This window comes from Pan troglodytes, chromosome 1 (genome assembly GCF_028858775.2).
Source record: "Pan troglodytes isolate AG18354 chromosome 1, NHGRI_mPanTro3-v2.0_pri, whole genome shotgun sequence".
NCBI classification, from domain to species: Eukaryota; Metazoa; Chordata; class Mammalia; order Primates; family Hominidae; genus Pan; species Pan troglodytes.
The window spans coordinates 223,814,882-223,835,694 of NC_072398.2; the positions used below are offsets into that span (position 1 = coordinate 223,814,882).

The following is a 20,813-nucleotide window of genomic DNA, read 5'->3' on the forward strand; positions in this document are numbered from 1 at the left end:
TTTAAAAATCTTATTTTTGTCGAACAAAAATATGTTTAGGCTTTTTGTCTATGGCAACTAGATGTTCAGAAGAAGTCTGAGGCTGAGTACAAAGTTCATTAGCAGCTGTCAACGAAGAGCAGCATCTGTCAATGCAGCCCTGTTAGCATAGCAGCTCAAAACATCACGGCCAGGACAGTCAACAAACGCAACACCTCTGACTTGTTTGAAGTTCCCTTAGGTCCCTGGAATGCATGTAGGAAAGGCATCAGGTGTCCTGCTTCCACAGGGTGCAGCACATTCTGGCCAAGGACAACTTGAGTCATCAGATTTATAAATGTTGGCCTCAGCCTACCCAAGGTGGATTCTGTGGTTGTTTCCAGTTCATTTTTGAACTTAGTGCGAACTCCAGAAATAGCTTTCACAGCTGTGGATTTTCCATGAGCATGCCCAGTTCATCATGGCTTGTCTGCTGATAGCTTCGTGAAAAAGTGGAGGCAACTTGGTGGACCTCAATTTCCAACGTGGTGAGGTCCTGGTGAGAAAGATGCCCCTGAGTCACTCCAGCCTTGCCCCTTCACCATCTTGCCAGGAGAGCTGCGATGTTTGTTGTTGTTGTTTTTCTATTAAGTAAACACTTAATAGAAAATAATCACACTACAATTTTTTAGGTCTCTGATATTTTGGTATGGCTGGGCCCTAGGCCTGTGGGGTGCCCATGGCTAGGGCAGGGGCTCTGACGAGGGGTAGCTCCCACTTGCTCATTTGTTCCCACTGCCTAACACAGTGCCTGGAAAATAACCTGAACTCTCCACGTGTCTTTAGATTGATCAATGCATGTGGGCCCCAAATCTTCCCTAAGCAGTGTGATTTCTTTTTTCTTTCTTTTCTTTCACTGCAACCTACGCCTCCCGGATTCAAGCAATTCTCCTGCCTCAGCCTCCCTAGTAGCTGGGATTACAGGCATGCACCACCATGCCTGGCTAATTTTTGTATTTTTAATAGAGACGGGGTTTCACCATGTTGGCCAGGCTGGTCTCCTGACTTCAGATGATCCACCCACCTGGGCCTCCCAAAATGCTGGGATTACAGGCGTGAGCCACCTCGCCCAGCCAGAAGTGTGATTTCATTTAAAAGCTTTTTCTTAGGGTGGGTGCTGTGGCTCATGCCTGTAATCCCAGCACTTTGGGAGGCCAAGGCAGGATAATCACTTGAGGCTAGGAGTTCAAGACCAGCCTGGGCAACATAGTGAAAGCACCCCCCCCACCAACCTCTACAAAAAATTAAAAAATTAGTGAAGCGTGGTGGCGCATACCTGTAGTCCCAGCTACTCAGTGGGGCTGAGAAGGGAGGATCACTTGAGCCCAGAGGTTAAGGTTTCAGCAAGCCGTGATCACACTACTACACTCCAGCCTGGGTGACAGAGTGACACCCTGTCTCTTGATTTTATTATCTTATTTTTTATTTTTTAGAGACAGGATCTTGCCACATTGCCCAGGCTCGTCTCGAACTCCTGGGCTCAGGTGATCCTTCTGTCTCAGTCTCCCAAAGTAATGGGATTACCAGGGTAAGCCACCATGCCCCGTCCAGACCCTTTCTCTAAATAAATAAATAAATAAATAAATAAATAAATAAATAAAAGTCTTTTTCAGACCTCCATAGACATGGAGAATATATGTTTTGCATATAAAAACCCTTCTATTAAAAACCCTTCACATTCTTGAAAAAGTAATCATGATATCTTTTAGGCAGCTCTTTTATTGATGAACCTATTCTGGTTCATTTAACTATTCACTAGAAAAATCCTCCATTTTTGTAACTAGTTCTCCACTGTGTGCAGCGTCTACCTGTCATTGGCAGCCCCTACTGGTATAACATTCCATGAATGTGTGATTGACACAAAACACAGAGGAAGATTTACCTTCCCAAGGTAGTTCAAAGTATTTGATTTTTGGATTTTTTGTTTTTTATGCCAACTGTTACTTGGCTTGTGGTCATCCTGATCCCATGCTCTTTACCTTCTGACCTTAGATCTGTCTCATATTGATTACTTTCTTATTTTTATTTATATTTATTTATTTATTTATTATTATTATTTTGAGATAGGCTCCCACTCTGTTGCCCAGGCTGGAGTTCAGTGGTGCGATCTTGGTCCACTGCAGCCTCTGCCTCCTGGATTCAAGCAATCCTCCCGCCTCAGCCTCCCTAGTAGCTGGGATTGTAGGTGCGTGCCACCTCGCCCAGCTAATTTTTGTATTTTTTAGTAGAGAAGGGATTTCACCATGTTGACCAGGCTGGTCTCAAACTCCTGACCTCGTGGTCTGCCTGCCTCGGCCTCCCAAAGTGCTGGGATTACAGGCATGAGCCACCGCACCCAGCCAAATTTTACAATTTTTAAGATGCTTTTTTTTTTTTTTAAACGGAGTCTCACTCTGTCACCCAGGCTGGAGTGCGGTGGTGCCATCTCAGCTCACTGCAACCTCCGCCTCCCGGGTTCAAGCCATTCTTCTGCCTCAGCCTCCTGAGTAGCTGGGATTACAGGTGTGAGCCACCACTCCCGGCTAATTTTTGTATTTTTAGTGCAGATGGGGTTTTACCATGTTGGCCAGGCTGGTCTTGAATTCCTGACCTCAGGTGATCCAGCCGCCTCAGCCTCCCAAAGTGCTGGGCTTATTGGCATAAGCCACCACACTGGTCCATAGCAATCTTATAGGCACAGTTACAACATTAAATGAATGTTTACAGGCTGGCCTCAGTGGCTCATTCCTGTAATCCCAGCACTTTGGGAGGCCAAGGTGAGCAGATCACTTGAGGTCAGGAGTTCTTGACCAACCTGGCCAATATGACGAAACCTTGTCTCTAATAAAAATACAAAATTAGCCGGGTGTGGTGGTGCATGCCTGTAATCTCAGCTACTCAGGAGGCTGAGGCAGGAGAATCACTTGAACCCGGGAGGCGGAGGTTGCAGTGAGCTGAGATCGTGCCATTGCACTCCAGCCTGGGCAGCAAGAGCAAGACTCTGTCTAAAAATAAATAAATAAATAAATAAATAAATAAATAAATAAATAAGTAAATAAAATACAAAAAATACAACAATTAGCCAGGCGTGGTGGCACACGCCTGTAATCCCAGCTACTCAGGAGGCTGAGGCAGGAGAATCGCTTGAACCCGGGAGGCAGAGATTGCAGTGAGCTGAGATCACACCACTGCACTCCAGCCTGGGTGACAGAGCGAGACTCCATCTCAAAAAAAAAAAAATTTTTTTTTAACTTTCAATTGATGACAAAAGAGCAAAATGGTTTTAGTATTTCTCACTTTTCTCTAACATAGTCTTCATTTCTTCACACTTTGTGTATTCTTTGCTATGTCTAGATAGAAGATAATTTGCCATTGATTTTTTTATACATGAATTTGGGGATTTTTTCTCTTTTTAAACAAAATTTGTTTTGAAACAGGGTCTTACTCTATTGGCCAGGCTGGAGTGCAAGTGGCACAATCACAGCTCACTGTCGCCGTGACCTGCCCTGGCTCAGGTGATCCTCTCCCCTCAAACCTCCCGAATAGCTGGGACTACCTACAGGTGCACGCCACCACTCCTGGCTAATTTTTTTATTTTTTGTAGACATGGAGTTTTGCCATATTGCCCAGGCTTGTCTCAAATTCCTGAGCTCAAGTGATCTGCCCGCCTTGGCCTCCCTAAGTGCCGGGATTATAGGTGTGAGCCACTGAGGCTGGTCCTCTTCGTGAAATGTTGATATTCTGCTTTTAATTCATCCTACAAGACATGAAGACTTCTCAAACAGGGCATTTACTTGAAAGACAGATAACCTAAATGGATTTAACTATAAATTCAATATAGTTCTTAAAGGTTTTGTTTAATGTTATAAATCACTTAAACGATTCCACAATTGGAATTATGATATAATCTAATTTCTCTTATCCTGCCTTATCAATTATTTACATTTTTATGAACCTTTGTTGGCACAATGTCCTTAAAGTTATCTAGCTAATACACTCTCACTATTCATATTCTCTATTTATTTACCTTTTGAATGTTTTAATAATTGTTTTTGCACATAAAATTAACATCTTTCACTGTCATCAGTTACAGCAGCATTTTTTTCTCACAATTATAATTACCTGTTTCTTCAGCTGACTGACAGAATTTGTATGTTTTGTGTTTTATTTTTTGAGAGACAGGGTCTCACTTTGTCACCCAGGTCGGAGTGCAGTGGCACGATCATGGCTCACTGCAGCCTGAACCCCCTGGGCCCAGGCGATCCTCCCAGCTCAGCCTCTCAAGTGGCTGGGACTACGGGCACGCACCACCATGTCCAGCTATAAAAAATTGTTTTAGTAGAGATGGAGTCTCACGATGTTGCCCAGGCTGGCATCAGCCACCGTGCCTAGCCCTGACTGGCGGAATTTTAAGGTAAGGGCACACAGAATATATTTTCTTCAAGCAGTGTCTAAAATACTTACCTGTATTTTGAAAGAGAATATACCTATTATTAACACAATATCCTAATTGTATTCTTATTTGTGATCCTGACATTAAGCTGACTAAGGCGGTGGCTTCAGCAAACTTCAGTACACACAAGTTCAAAGAAGCCGAAAACGGTGCTGAGGTCGGCACTTGGCTCCCTTCCCACCACCAAAGCCAAAGACCAAATTTTGGCCAAATACTAGGGGCAAAGCTAAACTGTGGTACAGCCCTATCTAGTCTAAGAGCATGGACCATGGGGGCGGGTTGGCCTGGGTTTGAATCCCGGTTCTGTCACTTACTGGCTATGTGGCCTTGGACGGGTTACTCTTTGTGCCTCAGTCTCCTCGTCCATAAAGTGGGGGTGATAAAGCACCTATATCATTGGGTTGTGGTGAGAAGTCTATGAGATAATATTTGCCTTGTACCTATCTTATGTAAGCACAAGTATGTAAATGTCCAGTGCTGCTATTTTTAATTAGTATTAACTAGCTACCCGTGAAACTTAACTCATGACTTATTGCTTTTTTTTTTTTTTTTTTTTGAGACTGGGTCTTGCTCTGTTGCTCAGGCTAACGTGCAGTGGGTGATCATAGCTCACTGCAGCCTTGACCTCCTGTGCTCACGCGATCCTCCTGCCTTGTCCTCTGGAGTAGCTGGGACTACAGGCATGAACTACCGCCCCTGGTGAATTTCCTATTTTTATGCTATAGAAATGAGGTCTGATATGATTTGGCTGTGTCCCCACCCAAATCTCATCTTGAATGCTAGTTCCCATAATCCCCAAGTGCTGTGGAAGGGACCAGTTGGAGGTAATTTAATGATGGGGGTGGTTACCCTGACGCTGCTGTTCTCATGATAGTGAGTGAGTTCTCACGAGAGCTGATGGTTTTATAAGGGGTTTTCCCTCTTTGCTCGGCACTTCTCCTTGCTGCCGCCCCGTGAAGAAGGACGTGTTTGCTTCCCCTTCCAGCATGATTGTAAGTTTCCTGAGGCCTCCTCAGCCATGCTGAACTGTGAGTCAATTAAACCCCTTTCCTTTATAAATTACCCAGTCTCAGGTATCTTTTTATTAGCAGTGTGAGAATGGACTAAGGCAAGGTCTCACTATATTGCCCAGGCTGGTCTCGAACTCTTGGCCTCAAGTGATCTTCCTGTCTCAGCCTCCTACAGTGCTGGGATTTCAGTTGTGAGCCACCATGTCGGGCCAGAAATTTTCATAAGAATATAAATAACAGAGTTAATCATGATTGGATATCATACTTTATTTTATATACGAGTCTTTTAATTATCCAAGCACATTTTTAAAAAACTTTTAATTATGGAAATTGTCAAACATACACAAAAGTACAAAGATCAGCATCAGGAGCCCTGGCGTGCCCATCTCACCTTCCGTGCTGACCAATATTCTGCTTACTCATTCCACCAAGCATATTCAGTCCAAACCCCTAGAGCCGCTGGTCATATGACAGGCAGGGCAGCACAAAGTCAGCCACTCCACAAAATCACCCATCTCAAGGTGTGGCAGCTTTTTACTCTAGCTGAGAGATGGACAAAGGGCGTAGGAACTTAGCCCCTAGTACAAATTCTACACAGAAGAATCTTTCACATGTTTAATTCAAATTGTATTTTAACTGTTGATATTAGGAGAGGCACAAATCACTTCAGCTGCTTTTGGTCTTAGTTGTGCTCACAGTGTTGAATACTTGGGCTGCCAACAGAGTCAGTAAAAGCTCGAAAACCTCTGAAGTCTAAAGCCCAAATTCAAACTCTTAACAAGGACCTTGTCTTGCCACATCAATACATTCAACTGCCGAGACAGCCGCACCCTCAGGCCCAGAGAATCGAGCCTGGTAGTGCCCTCCGAGCTCTGTCATATCATGGCCTTCATAGAAAATGCAGTGTTTGGCTGGGCGTGATGGCTCACACCTGTAATCCCAGCACTTTGGGAGGCTGAGGCAGGTAGATCACCTGAGGTCAGGAGCTTGAGACCAGCCTGGACAGCATGGCGAAACCCCGTCTCTACTAAAAATACAAAAAATTAGCCAGGCGTGGTGGTGGACGTCTGTAATCCCCGCTACTTGGGAGGCTGAGGCAGGAGAATCACTTGAACCTGGGAGATGGAGGTTGCAGTGAGCCAAGACTGTACACTGCACTCCAGCCTGGGAGACAAGAGGGAAACTCTGTCTCAAAAAAAAAAAAAGAAAAGAAAAGAAAATGCAATGTTTTGGGGGAGACACTCCTCTGGGGTAAGCAGATGAGGATGCTCACAGCCAGGTACCTGGGATCAGCACCTTTTTCATCCATTTGAAGCCCATACACCCTGCATGCTGGCTGAGAAGCCCTAGACTGAGATAGGTACTTTATATATACCAACTCCTTTCATCCTTACAACTACCCTACAAAGAAGGCACCCTATATTCTCTCTTCATGATGGAGGACATTGAGGCACAGAGAAGTGAAGCAGTTTGCCCAAGATCACACAGCCAGAAAGGGTCAGTCATCTCTAGCCCAAGGTTCTGGGTACCTACCTCCCCACCATTAGCCTCTCTAATAAACCATTCCAGATTATCCCATGGTTTCCAACTTAGCCAAACCATACCATGCATTTATTTATTTATTTGAGACAAAGTCTTACTCTTGTCCCCCAAGCTGGAGTGCAATGGCACGATCTCGGCTCACTGCAACCTCTGCCTCCCAGGTTCAAGCGATTCTCCTGTCTCAGCCTCACGAGTAGCTGGGATTACAGGCTCCTGCCACCACGCCCGGCTAATTTTTGTATTTTTAGTAGAGACAGGGTTTCACCATGTTGGACAGGCTGGTCTCGAACTCCTGACCTCAGGTGATCCGCCCACCTCGGCCTCCCAAAGTACTGGGATTACAGGCGTGAGCCACTGAGCCTGGCCTTATACCATGCATTTAAAAACTCAAGTTCATGGCCTGGTTTCCCACATTGCGTATGCATTTTCACACTTCTTCTATCTAATCTTTCCTTTTTAGATTCCAAACTGGTAGAGAGCATGAACGAAACAAAATGCTGAGCACAGAGTAAAATGCCTTTGGCCAAATGACCAGTCACATCAAACCTGTTTGCCTCTATTCCCGTAGGCTCTCAGAATGTTTGAAGATGTTAAAAATGGGGGGAAAGCAGCGAGACCCTGTTTTATCAGCACATGATTGGTCCAAAAAGAAAAGAGGATACTGCTAAGTTTCTCATCTATACAGGATGCAGACATTGAATGTTTTCGCTTTCTTGTGCTTTTTTTTTACTCTCATATATTGGGAACGCCTTATTCTTTCTGGCCCTGTTTCATATCTTTGTTTCGATCTCTGTGAATTCTCAAGAATGCAATGCTACTACATGAGTCACACTTGAACAACCCTAAAACAAATAAGTAAACAAAAAGCTTCAGAAAGCTCACACACTTGTTATTACCTGAAATTGATGTGGGTATAGACTGACATCCTACCAACCAACGCAGAATAGGCTGATGAAAAGAAGCATTCGTTGTTTGCAAAAGTTTCGCCAGCCAGAACACAACACAAAACTTTCTTTGGGTTGCAATGAATCACCTAAGTCAGGAAACAAAGTGATTTTAACGAGTAATAGTCACAATGCCTTATCTTACTTGTAATATTTACAAAATGTTCTTGACATCACCAAGGCCGCAGCCCTAGAAAGAGGAGGGAGAGCGGACATGGGCACATTCATTCAGTCCCTGCTATGTGCCACGTGCTTCCATTCACATGGTAAAAAAATCTCAGCCCGGGGCCGGGCGCGGTGGCTCACGCCTGTAATCCCAGCACTTTGGGAGGCCGAGGCGGGCGGATCACGAGGTCAGGAGATCGAGACCATCCTGGCTAATACGGTGAAACCCCGTCTCTACTAAAAATACAAAAAAAATTAGCCGGGCGTGGTGGCGGGCTCCTGTAGTCCCAGCTACTCGGGAGGCTGAGGCAGGAGAATGGCGTGAACCCGGGAGGCGGAGCTTGCAGTGAGCCGAGATCGCGCCACTGCACTCCAGCCTGGGCGACAGAGCGAGACTCCATCTCAAAAAAAAAAAAAAAAAAAAAAAAAAAAAAAAATCTCAGGCCGGCGTGATTATTCTCAATTTCAAGATGGAGACACAGAGTCACTGAGATAAGGAATTTACTCCAAATCATGCAGCTAGAGAATGGGGCACCGGAGTCCATGCTTTCACTCCACCATGCTGCTTCTTGGAGTTACCCAAGAAAAGCTTTGAGAAATCATGAGAATTCACTAATTTCCCAAATATTTCATTTTACCCCTATACTTAGCCAGAAAATAACATTTTCTCAAGATCCAAAACTGTTAATTCTGTTGAAGAAGAGTCAAGGCAGCCAACATATCTGAATTGCCACATCACGTGCTTTGATTACTGGAAAAGATACATGATCTTGATACTCATACTTTCCAGTATCCCTTACAGTGAGATGTTGGAAACTTACATATCACAGTATTCATCGTCCCCCAAAATATAAATGGGTCAAACTCATTGAGTTAAAAAGCAGACATTATCATTCTTGGATAAACCCTGTTAGGGAGCCATCTAAAGCAAAAGGACATGGAAAAGTTGAAAGCAAAAGGTGGGGAAAAGACACCAAAAATATATTAAACAAAAGAGAACTGGCATAACGACATCAGTATGACACACAAACAAGGACTCTAAGACAGAAAAGGTTCCTATATAAAAATGAAATTTTCATGTCACCAAGAAGACATAATAATTCTAAATGTATATGCACCTAATAAAAATGTCTCACACCATATACATAAAAAAGTAATAGAGGCCGGGCACGGTGGCTCACACCTGTAATACTAGCACTTTGGGAGGCTGAGGCTGGCAGATCACCTGAGGTCAGGAGTTCGAGACCAGCCTGGCCAATATGGTGAAACCCTATCTCTACTAAAAATGCAAAAATTAGCCAAGTATGGTGGTGCATGCCTGTAATCCCAGCTACCTGGGAGGCTGAGGCAGGAGAATTGCTGGAAGGTTCCAGCCGGGAAACTTTCACCTTGCCAGGAGGTGGAGGCTGCGTGAGCCGAGATCGTGCCACTGCACTCCAGCCTGGGTAACAGAGTGAGAATCTGTCTTAAAAAAAAAAAAAAAAAGTAATAGAAATGGACAAATCCACCAATGTTTTTTTCTCAATAATCGGTAGGTCAAGCAGCAAAAAAGAATCAATAAATAGGCCGGGCACAGTGGCTCATGCCTGTAATCCCAGCACTTTGGGAGGCTGAGGCGGGCGGATCACCAGAGGTCAGGAGTTCAAGACCAGCCTGGCCAATATGGTGAAACCCCATCTCTACTAAAAATACAAAAAAATTAGCCAAGTATAGTGGCAGGCACCTGTAATCCTGGCTACTCAGAAGGCTTAGATCATGCCATTGCACTCCAGCCTGGATGACAAGAGCAAGACTCCATCTCAAAAAAAAAAGAATAAATAAATATATTTGAACAATTTGATTAACTACTTTGATGTAATGAACATATGTAAAACCTTAAAAGCAATCATTAGAGAATATCTATTCTTCTTTTTTTTTTTTTGAGATGGAGTTTCGCTCTGTCGCCCAGGCTGGAGTGCCGTGGTGCAATCTCGGCTCACTGCAACCTCTGCCTCCCGGGTTCCAGTGATTCTCCTGCCTCAGCCTTCCGAGTAGCTAGGATTACACATGCCCGCCACCATGCCTGGCTAATTTTTGTATTTTTAGTAGAGACGGGGTTTCACCGTGTTAGCCAGGATGGTCTCGATCTCCTGACCTCGTGATCTGCCTGTCTCGGCCTCCCAAAGTCCTGGGATTATAGTCATGAGCCACTGTGCCCGGCCCATTCTTCTTAAGGACACATGGAATGGTTGCAAAAATTAATCAGATCTGAGGTCATAAAGCACATCTCAACAAATTTCAAAAAATTAGTATCACATCCATCACATTCTTTAAACAAAATGTGATTAAGTAGAAGTCAATAGCAAAAAAGATAAATTATGAAGTTCTTGTGTATTGAAATTTAAAAACAGAATTCTAAATAATTCATGGCTCAAATCATACAAATCTAGAAATACTCAGAACAATAATTTTTAAAATATTATTTAGAACTAGCATATTATAGTGAAAGCTGCACTCAGAGGGAAATGCATAGTTTTAAATACATATATTTGCAAAGAATACAGTCTGAAAAGTAGTAAGTTAACTTCAACTAACAAAGTAATGGGGGGAAAAACATAAATCCAAATAAAGGAAAGGGAGAAGGTAATAAAAAAAGAGCAGGTAATTAATAGGGAGAATAATACCATACAGTAGATAGAATCAACAAAGCCATATGCTGGCCCTTTGAAAAGACTAATAAAATAGACCTATCTCTGGTGCTATATTGATAAAAAAAAAAAAGGCACCAATATTTAACTACAAACTCAGCAGAAGGTTTTTAACTACAAATACAGCAGAGATTTTAAAAATAAAGGAATAAAGAGTTTTATGCTGATATATTTGAAAATTAGATGAAATAGACAAATTTCTAGAAAAATATAATCATGCTGACTCAAGAAGGGATAGAAAGCTTGAATAGTCCTACAATTATTAAAGAAATTGAAATAATATTAAAAATCTTGCCACAACAAAACACACAGGCTCTGAGGGTTTTACAGGTGAATTCCTCAAAACTTCCATGAGACAAATATTTCAATGTAACAAAAAGTCTTCCAGCACACAGAAAGAAAGAGAACACCCTCCAGCTCATTCAATGAGTTCAGTATAATTTTAATTTAAAAACCAGGCAAGATCAATAAGAGAAAAATCATAAGCCAAGCTCATTCACAAACATAGGGGCAAAGTCCTTTTAACTATTAGCAAAATAGATCTAGCCATGTTTTAAAAAGATAATGTCATATTATTCCTGGAATGCAAGGATGGATCGATATCCTAAAATCTGTATATGTCATGAAGAATTAACTATACTCAAAGATAGGTCTGGTCTTTTTCTCACCACCTGGGAGGTAACCTCTAAACCCTTGAAATTTCCTGAGTAATAAGAGTGTTTTTGTTACTCATGGTGGGCTTTTTTGGCCACAGCTGGTAGTTTATGCTGATGAGGTGACTTATAGTGGACCCTTTGGATGGCACCATATAGTTCGTGCTAATGAAATGATTCAGGCTGGAGGCTGACCATGCCAGAAAGGCCAATCATATGATTAGAGGATTAGGACTTTGGGCCACTGAAATCAGCCAGATCTTGGCAGGGAGAGGGAGAGGGGGTGTGTACATTGTTGAAGATTGAGATCAACCACATGAGCAGTAACTCAATCATTCATGGCTATATAATGAAGCCTCAATCAAAATGCTGGACACCAAAGTTTAGGTGGGTGTCCTGGGTTGGCAATGCCCTGCATGTTGTCACACATTGATGCAAAGAGGGGATTGCATTCCTGAGGACACAAAAGCTTTCTGTTTGAAAACCTCCCAATTCCAGATTCTTCCCTTTGCATCTCTTCTGTGAGCTGGTTCTGTTTCTATCCTTTTGCTATAACAAAACTGTAATAGTAAGTACAGCACTTTCCTGAGTTTTATGCATCGTTCTAGTGAACCTGAGGGAGTTCAGACCCCAGAATTTGTAGCTGGTTGGTCTGAGAATGGCCCTGGGACCCCTGAAATGATGATGTCAGAAGTCTTGGGCTGACATGGTAGTCTGGAGGACTGTGCCTGCCCTTAATCTTGAATTTAAGTAACTCTGGGCAGTCATTCACTGGAGCAATAGATTGAGAAGTCAATAAATTCAATAAATCAACAGATTTAATAATCTCAATGGATGCAGAAAAAGTGTTGATAAAATTTCCTACTCATTTTAATTAAAAAACCCCAAAAAAACTTTAGTAGACTAAAAGAAAACTTTAACCAGATAAAGAGAATATACACAAACAACAATATAACTTTTAATTGATTAATTAATTTATTATTTATTTATTTATTTTTTGAGATGGAGTTTCACTCTTTTTGCCCAAGCTGGAGTGCAGCAGTGCGATCTTGGCTCACCGTGACCTCCACCTACCAGATTCAAGAGATTCTCCTGTCTCAGCCTCCCGAGTAGCTGGGATTACAGGTGTTAGACACCACGCCCAGCTAATTTTGTATTTTTAGTAGAGACGGGGTTTCACCATGTTGGCCAGGTTGGTCTCCAACTCCTGACCCTCAGGTGATCTGCTCGCCTCAGCCTCCCAAAGTGCTGGGATTACAGGTGTAAGCCACTGCGCCTGGCCAACAATATAAATTTTAAAACATCTGAAGTTTCCCTTTAAGATTAGGATGCAAGACAAGAATACTACTAGATAGCTGCTGTTCCCAAAATGTACTGGCATTCAAGATAATAATAAGAAAAATAAATTCAAAACATAAAGATTAGAAAGGAAGAAACAAGACAGTTGTTATTTGTAGATGATATGATTTTCTTTATATAAAACCAAAAGAATATGTAAATATATTACTTAAAATAGACAGTTTAGAAAGATGGCTGCGTATAAGGGCCACATTAAAACATCAGCTGCCATGTAATAACATAGATTAAATCTGGAAACAAAATGCAAAGTGGGGGGAAAAGTCCTAAAAGAATAGGCCAACATGATGCCATTTTCACAGGGCTCAAAACCAAGCAAAACTAAGTAATAAACAAGCATGCATTTGAGATAACACTCTCTATATATACTTTTTTTTTTTTTTTTTTTTTTTTTGAGACAGAGTCTCACTCTGTCGCCCAGGCTGGAGTACAGTGGTGCGATCTGGGCTCACTGCAACCTCCGCCTTCTGGGTTCAAGCGATTCTTCTGCCTCAACCTCCCAAGTAACTGGGATTACAGGCGCCTACCACCACACCTGGCTAATTTTCGTTATTTTTAGTAGAGATGGGGTTTCACCATCTTGGTCAGGCTGGTCTTGAACTCCTGACCTCGTGATCCACCCAACTGGGCCTCCCTAAGTGCTGGGATTACAGGCGTGAGCCACCATGCCTGGCCACTTTTTTTTTTTTTTTGAGACAGAGTCTTGCGCTGTTGCCTGGGCTGGAGTGCAGTGGCACCATCTCGGCTCACTGCAACCTCCACCTCCCAGGTTCAAGGGATTCTCCTGACTCAGCCTTCCGAGTAGCTGGGACTACAGGCGTCTGCCACCATACCAATTTTTTGTATTTTTAGTAGAGATGAGGTTTCACTATGTATCGAACTCCTGACCTTGTGATCTGCCCGCCTTGGCCTCCCAAAGTGCTGGGATTACAGGCGTGAGCCACTGAGCCTGGCTTACACTTATTTTTAAAATGATTTTCACAAAAAGGATATTCACTGTAACATGATTCTTAAAAGCCTGTGGCCAGGCATGGTGGCGCACACCTGTAATCCCAACACTTTGGGAGGCTAACTTGGGAGGATTGCTTGAGAGGTCAGGGCTGTAGTATGCAGTGAGCCATGATCACACCACTGCACTCCAGCCTGGATGACAGAGCAAGACCTTGTCTCAAAAAAAAAAAGAAAGCCTCAAACTGAAAACAACCTACATACTCATCAGCAAATAAACAAGTAAATAAAGTGTACAATAAAATACTACTCCACAACAGAAAGAAATAACTGTTGGTATTCTCAATAACATGGATGAATCTCAAAAACGTTATGGTGAAAAACAACAAAAACTAGACACAAAACAGTAAATATTGTGTGATTCCATTTACATGAAATTCTAAAACAGGCAAAACGAATTTATGGAGACAGAAAGCAGAATGGTGGTTGCCTCTGGCAGAGGAGAGGGTGTTGATTGACAGGGATACAGAGGACTTTCTGGGATGATGGAAATTTTTTTTTTTTTGACAGGGTCTTGCTTTGTCACCTAGGCTGGAGTGAGTGCAGAGGCATGGTCACAGCTCACTGCAGTCTCCATCTCCCAGGCTCAAGTGAACCTTCCACTTCAGCCTTCTTGGTAGCTGGGGCCACAGCTGTGCACCACCAGGCCTGGCTAATTTTTTTTTTTAATTTTTAGTAGAGATGAAGTTTCACTGTGTTGCCCAGCCTGTCTTGAACTCCTGGGCTCAAGTGATCCTTTCACCTTGGCTCCCCAAAGTGCTGGGATTACAGGTGTGAACCACTGCACCCAGCCTGAAATGATATATATATATTTTTGAGACAGAGTCTTGCTCTGTCACCCAGGCTGCAGTGCAATGGTGCCATCTTGGCTCACTGCAACCTCTGCCTCCTGGGTTCAAGCGATTCTCCTGCCTCAGCCTCCCGAGTAGTTGGGACTACAGGTGGGTGCCACCACATCTGGCTAATTTTTGTAATTTTTAGTAAAGACAGGGTTTTACTATGTTGGCCAGGCTGGTCTCGAACTCCTGACCTCGTGGTCTGCCTGCCTGGGAAAAGTGCTGGGATTACAGGTGTGAGCCACCGCACCCCGCTGATACATATTTTCAATGGAGTAGTGGTTCCATAGGTGTAAACATTTTTCCAAACTCATCAAACTATATGCTTAAAATCTATGCATTTTTTTGTATCTAAATGATACTTAATAAAAAACAGCATTTGGAAAGAAATTATGTAACATAATAAAATGATAACACAAAGGTTTTTTGTTTGTTTGGGTTGTTCTGAGGTAAGGTCTTGCTCTATTGTCCAGGCTGAAGTGCAGTGGCCCCACCATGCCTCGACCTCCTGGGCTCAGGTGATCCTCCCACCTCAGCCTCCTGAGTTAGCTGGGACTACAGGCACGCGCCACCACACTCAGACAAGTTTTTTGTATTTTTTTCTAGAGACAAGGTCACTCTATGTTACCCAGGCTGGTCTCAAACTCCTGGGCTCAAGAGATCCATCTGCCTCAGCCTCCCAAAGTCCTGGGATTATAGGTGGGAGCCACAAAACCCAGGCTTTAAATTTTTTTTTTTTTTTTTTTTGAGACAGAGTCTCGCTGTATCGCCCAGGCTGGAGTGTGGTGGCATGATCTTGGCTCACTGCAACCTCCACCTTCTGGGTTCAAGCAATTCTCCTGCCTCAGCCTCCCAAGTAGCTGAGATTACAGGTGCATGACACCACACCCGACTAATTTTTGTATTTTTAGCAGAGAAGGTGATCTGCCTGCCTCAGCCTCCCAAAGTGCTGGGGTTACAGGCATGAGCCACTGCACCCAGTCCTCCCATATTTTTTTTCTTTGAGCCAGGGTCCTCACTCTGTCGCCCACACTGGAGTGCAGTGGTGCGATCTCGGCTCACTGCAGCCTCGCCCTGCTGGGCTCAAATGATCCTCCCACCTCAGCATCCTGAGTACCTGGGACTACAGGCATAGGAACAGGGTGTTACCATCTTGCCCTTAGAGGGGAAGTAGATAGGGAGAAGGAGGGGTCCCATAGGTAGATAAAGTTATTAGTGATGTTCTAGCTATTGGTTTGCTTGCTGGGTTTAAGGATTTATTATTATTATACTTTTATTAACAGATGTTAGTTAATTATTAACATATATGTTACATTCAGTATTTTGTAAATATCAGAAAATATATTTTTAGAAACTTGGAAAGCAAGTGGTCACCTAAGGACAAGGAAAATTTAGATTCGTGCAAGAAGTGATACTTGAAAGAGAGAGAAGATCTTTACAGACAAACTGGCAGCAGACATCCGGATAGAACACCAGCCCTGGTGTTGGCAAGCACACAGAGGCTCGGCAGGGCGAGGCCCTTGGGAAGCACTTGCTGTTAGCCTCCCTGACGTCATTCTTGTTTCTGGTATTGAGGCCTAATGTTGCCAACAAGATTAACTTTGTTGAGCACATGGATCAGGCAAAATACTGCTTTTTGGCATCTCTCAGAGAGCCAAGTATTGGTATAGTTTGTATAGTAGTTGGTTGATACATGTATGCTACTCTGACTGAATTCTTTTTTTTTTTTTTTTGACATGGAGTCTCGCTCTGTCACCCAGGCTAGAGTGTAGTTGCACGATCTTGGCTCATGGCAACCCTGCCTCCCAGGTTCTAGCGATTTTCCTGCCTCACCCTCCCAAGTAGCTGGGATTACAGGCTTGCACCACCGTGCCTGGCTAATTTTTATATTTTTAGTAGAGACAGGGTTTCACCATGTTGGCCAGGCTGGTCTTGAACTCCTGGACTCAGGTGATCTGCTTGCCTCAGCCTCCCAAAGTTCTGGGACTACAGGCATGAGCCACCATGCCCGGCCACTCTGACTGAATTCTATGATTGGTTAAGCAGAATATCTAAAAATCAGATCTGTTTTTTTTTTCTTCTGGTTGTACTTGAACTAAATTTATATGCCAAGTTTATGGGGTTGAATTTTCCGTTATGTTTGTTAAGATGAGTATGTGCACGTATGTGTGCAGGATGAGGACATTTGCATGGAACTGGCTCAAAAAATACTACCAGTTTTGATAAGCGTGTGGAATTAGTGAATGCTGTGATTTGCAACAACATATTTAAGAACAGTAGAGTCCTAAAATCCAGCACAGCCGGGCACGGTGGCTCACGCCTGTAATCCCAGCACCTTGGGAGGCTGAGGCCGGCGGATCACGAGGTCAGGAGATGGAGACCATCCTGGCTAACATGGTGAAACCCCGTCTGCACTGAAAATACAAAAAATTAGCCAGGCGTGGTGGCGGGCGCCCGTAGTCCCGGCTACTCAGGAGGCTGAGGAAGGAGAATGGTGTGAACCTGGGAGGCGGAGCTTGCAGTGAGCCGAGATCATGCCACTGCACTCCAGCCTGGGTGACAGAGTGAGGCTCTGTCTCAAAAAAAAAAAAAAAAAAAAAAAAAAATGAGCTGGGCGTGGTGCCATGTGCCTGCAATCTGAGCTGCTCGGGAGGCTGAGGCAGGAGAATCGCCTGAACCTGGGAGGTGGAGGTTGCAGGGAGCTGAGATCACGCCATTGCACTCCAGCCTGGGCAACAGACCGAGACTCCATCTCAAAAAAAAAAAAAAGATTCAATACAATTAGGATTTGCAGTTGGTTGGTTAACTAAAAATTTTGGTTACAGTAAGCAATCATAAAAACTACAAGGCTGGTCAGGCCCAGTGGCTCATGCCTGTAATCCTAGCACTATGGGAGGCCAAGGTGGGCAGATTGCCTAAGCTCAGGAGTTTGAAACCAGCCTGGGCAATATGGGGACACCCCATCTCTACAAAAAAACACACAAAAATTGGCTGGGCATGGTGGTTGCATGCCTGTAGTCCCAGCTACTTTTGGGGGCTGATTCAGGAGAATCTCTTGAGCCCAGGAGGTGGAGGTTGCAGTGATCTAAGATTGTGCCACTGCACTACTGCCTGAGTGACAAAGTGAGACCTGTCTCAAAAAAAAAAAAAAAAAAAAGTAAAAAAAGTGGTGGCGCTCGCCTGTAATCCCAGCATTTAGGAAGGCTGAGGTGGGAGGATCACTTGAGCCCAGGAGTTCAAGGCTGCAGTGAGCTGTGATTGTGCCATTGTACTCCAGCCTGAGCAACAGAGCTCAACCCTGTCTCAAAATAAATAAATAAATAATAAATTTTTAAAAGTAAAAAGTGAAAGATACAGCCCTGGACATTTGATCGTAACTTCAAGGGTATCAGTGTCTTCATCCAGCATTTGCCTGGATACACAGCCAAGCAAAGCTTTTTCTTCACACCTGGGTCTGCTCACCTGGAGGTGAGTGCTTTCAGCATAGATCCTTAATGCTGCGTCGTCTGTAGGGTCCGCAATGATTCTACAGTAGATCTTCGACAGGCCTTTTCTTGTTATCTGGCTCCTGCAGACCTCCCGACACCCGCCTCTTGCTACCCCAACTCCAGAGACATTGACTTTCCCTCCAGAAACATGCCAGGCTCATTTCATTTCCGCCTCAGGCCCTTTGCACAAGCTGTTGCCCCTGCCTAGAAGGCTCTATCTTACATCTTTGTGTGGCTGGATTCTTCTGTCATTCGGATCATACTTTGAGCGACGGAGAGATACCTCTGCCTTTCGTCTAAAGTAACTGTACCCTACAAGATCTAGCTATTTGCCGGTCTGCCTTTCATCTCTAAAATGTAGTGGAGCAGGAACTGAAAGGGTCTTGTTTGCTGCTCTGGCATCCAGAGCAGAGCATGTATTGGGTGCTCAATAAATATCAGCAAATGATGAACAAATGTTGAGAGGAGAGAGGGATAAAGATGTTTGAGAATGGCTCATCGCATGTGATACGCTGTGTGATCTGCCTATATTTGTCTTCAAAGCCTTTGAGTCAGAGTTATGCTTCTTTTAGGTGTATCACTGTGCAAAAATCAAGTTTTATCCAAGTTACATTTTCTTTAGAAATTTTGTAATCTAGAAAGCTACTGATCTCCATAGATGTTGGAGTGCAAACAGTTTCTCCAAATTCTTATGATCTGCACTTGAGATTAATTAGGATTCTTTTGTTTACCTGCTGGGAAGCCCAAGATTATATGAATTTCTTTTAAAATTTTAAAATTATTTTGTACAGAGACTGGGTCTCCCTATGTGGTCCAGGCTGGTCTCAAACTCCTGGGCTCAAGCAATCCCCCTGCCTCAGCCTCCCAAAGTGCTGGGATTACAGGTGTGTGCCACCGTGCCTGGCCTTATGTAAATTCTAAAAACCTAATTATCCTTCTTTACAGATTCCTAAGCCATTGATCCCCAGCTGTCCCACCTCTCTAGGGTTTCTCCTGCAGCTTTCTTGCCCTCTTCACCTTCCATGTCCAGGAGCCTCAAGTTTGCCACCATTACGGGAGTCTTTAAAAACGTAGATATCGGCCGGGCGCAGTGGCTCACACCGGTAATCCCAGCACTTTGGGAAGCCGAGGTGGGTGGATCACCAGAGGTCAAGAGTTTGAGACCAGCCTGGGCCGGGCGTGGTGGTTCACGCCTGTAATCCCAGCACTTTGGGAGGCCGTGGTGGATGGATCATGAGGTCAGGAGATCGAGACCATCCTGGCTAACACAGTGAAACTCCATCTCTACTAAATATACAAAAAAATTTAGCAGGGCATGGTGGCAGTTGCCTGTAGTCCCAGCTACTCGGGAGGCTGAGGCAGGAGAATGGCGTGAACCTGGGAGGCGGAGCTTGCAGTGAGCCAAGATCACACCACTGCACTCCAGCCTGGGCAACAGAGCAAGACTCTGTCTCAAAAAAAAAAAAAAAAAAAAAAAAGAGTTTGAGACCAGCCTGGCCAACATGGTGAAACCCTGTCTCTACTAAAAATACAAAAATTAGCTGGGCGTGGTGTTGGTCACCTGTAATCCCAGCTACTCGGGAGGCTGAGGCAGGAGAATCACATGAACCTGAGAGGCAGAGATTGCAGTGAACCATTGCACTCCAGCCTGGGCTACAGAGCAAGACTCCAACTCAAAAAAACAGCTCAATTCTGGACAGCCCCATGCCCATGCCCACCTGCACGACAGAGCACTCTCAATGGCCAGGCACTATCCTGGGGCCTTCACCTGCCCTTGCCATGTTGTCACAATTCTATAGGTGAGCGTGTGGAGGCTAACTTCAGCACAGTGTCTGTCACTGGTAGACTGTGGGGCAGGGATTTGGGAATAAGCTTCTTGAGTCCCAACCGGACGCCCCTTGACCATCACTTTATGCTGCCATTACCGGGGAAGTTCAAGCGAGGACAGTGCTGAGTGTCCGAGAGTGTCCAAGCTCCTGACCCGCTCCTGCAGTGGGAAGCCCTGGTTGGGCCCCAGTGTCTCCTGACAGCTACCCTCTGGGCCTCCTGGCCTGCCTGGATCCCGCTTCTTATAACAAAGGTGAGACTGGCCACCTGCTTGTTTGTACTCGGGACAAACTGTGTACACAGCCTGGTCCATAAAACCCCCTGAGCTCCCTGCTGTTTGCCTGTCCTGTCTCCCCAGGAGGCTGATGGGAGGGGAGCTGGTCTCTGTCCTGGAGCTGCCCCTGCCCTGGCCATGCCCTGGCCGCATTTCTGGATCAATGGCCACTGACCAGAGGCCTGACTGTGCCACTGACCTACACGTTGGTGCCACTTCCCTGAGGGGCTCATATGTGGACGTTTCATGGAAGGGACAGCCCCTCCACTTTTTTGATGAAGTTGAATTTAAACAGGATGAAACTTTGGCCCTTGTCACTTTTTTTTTTTTAATGTTTTTAATTAAATTGCCTGGGTCACTGACACCCTGGAGAGACTAGGAAATGCAGCGTTGCAGTTTGTTAATGATACACCATCTGTTTGTTCGCACTGTGTGGTCACGTGATCTTTGCTCTGCAGAACATCCTGTCTCACTGGCCTAAACCAGTTTACGGCTGAAATGCTTAGGCTGAATGCCAGAAAATCTCTCTCTTTTTCTTTGTCTCTCTCTCTCTTCCCTCTCCTTTCTCCCTCC

At 44.3% G+C, this 20,813-nt stretch overlaps 1 pseudogene; it reads right to left on the reverse strand.

Annotated features, from left to right (window-relative positions):
- Positions 1–10: 10 nt before the first annotated feature.
- Positions 11–19,190, reverse strand: LOC134806974 (eukaryotic translation initiation factor 2 subunit 3-like; annotated as a pseudogene).
- Between the last annotated feature and the right edge of the window lie 1,623 nt (positions 19,191–20,813).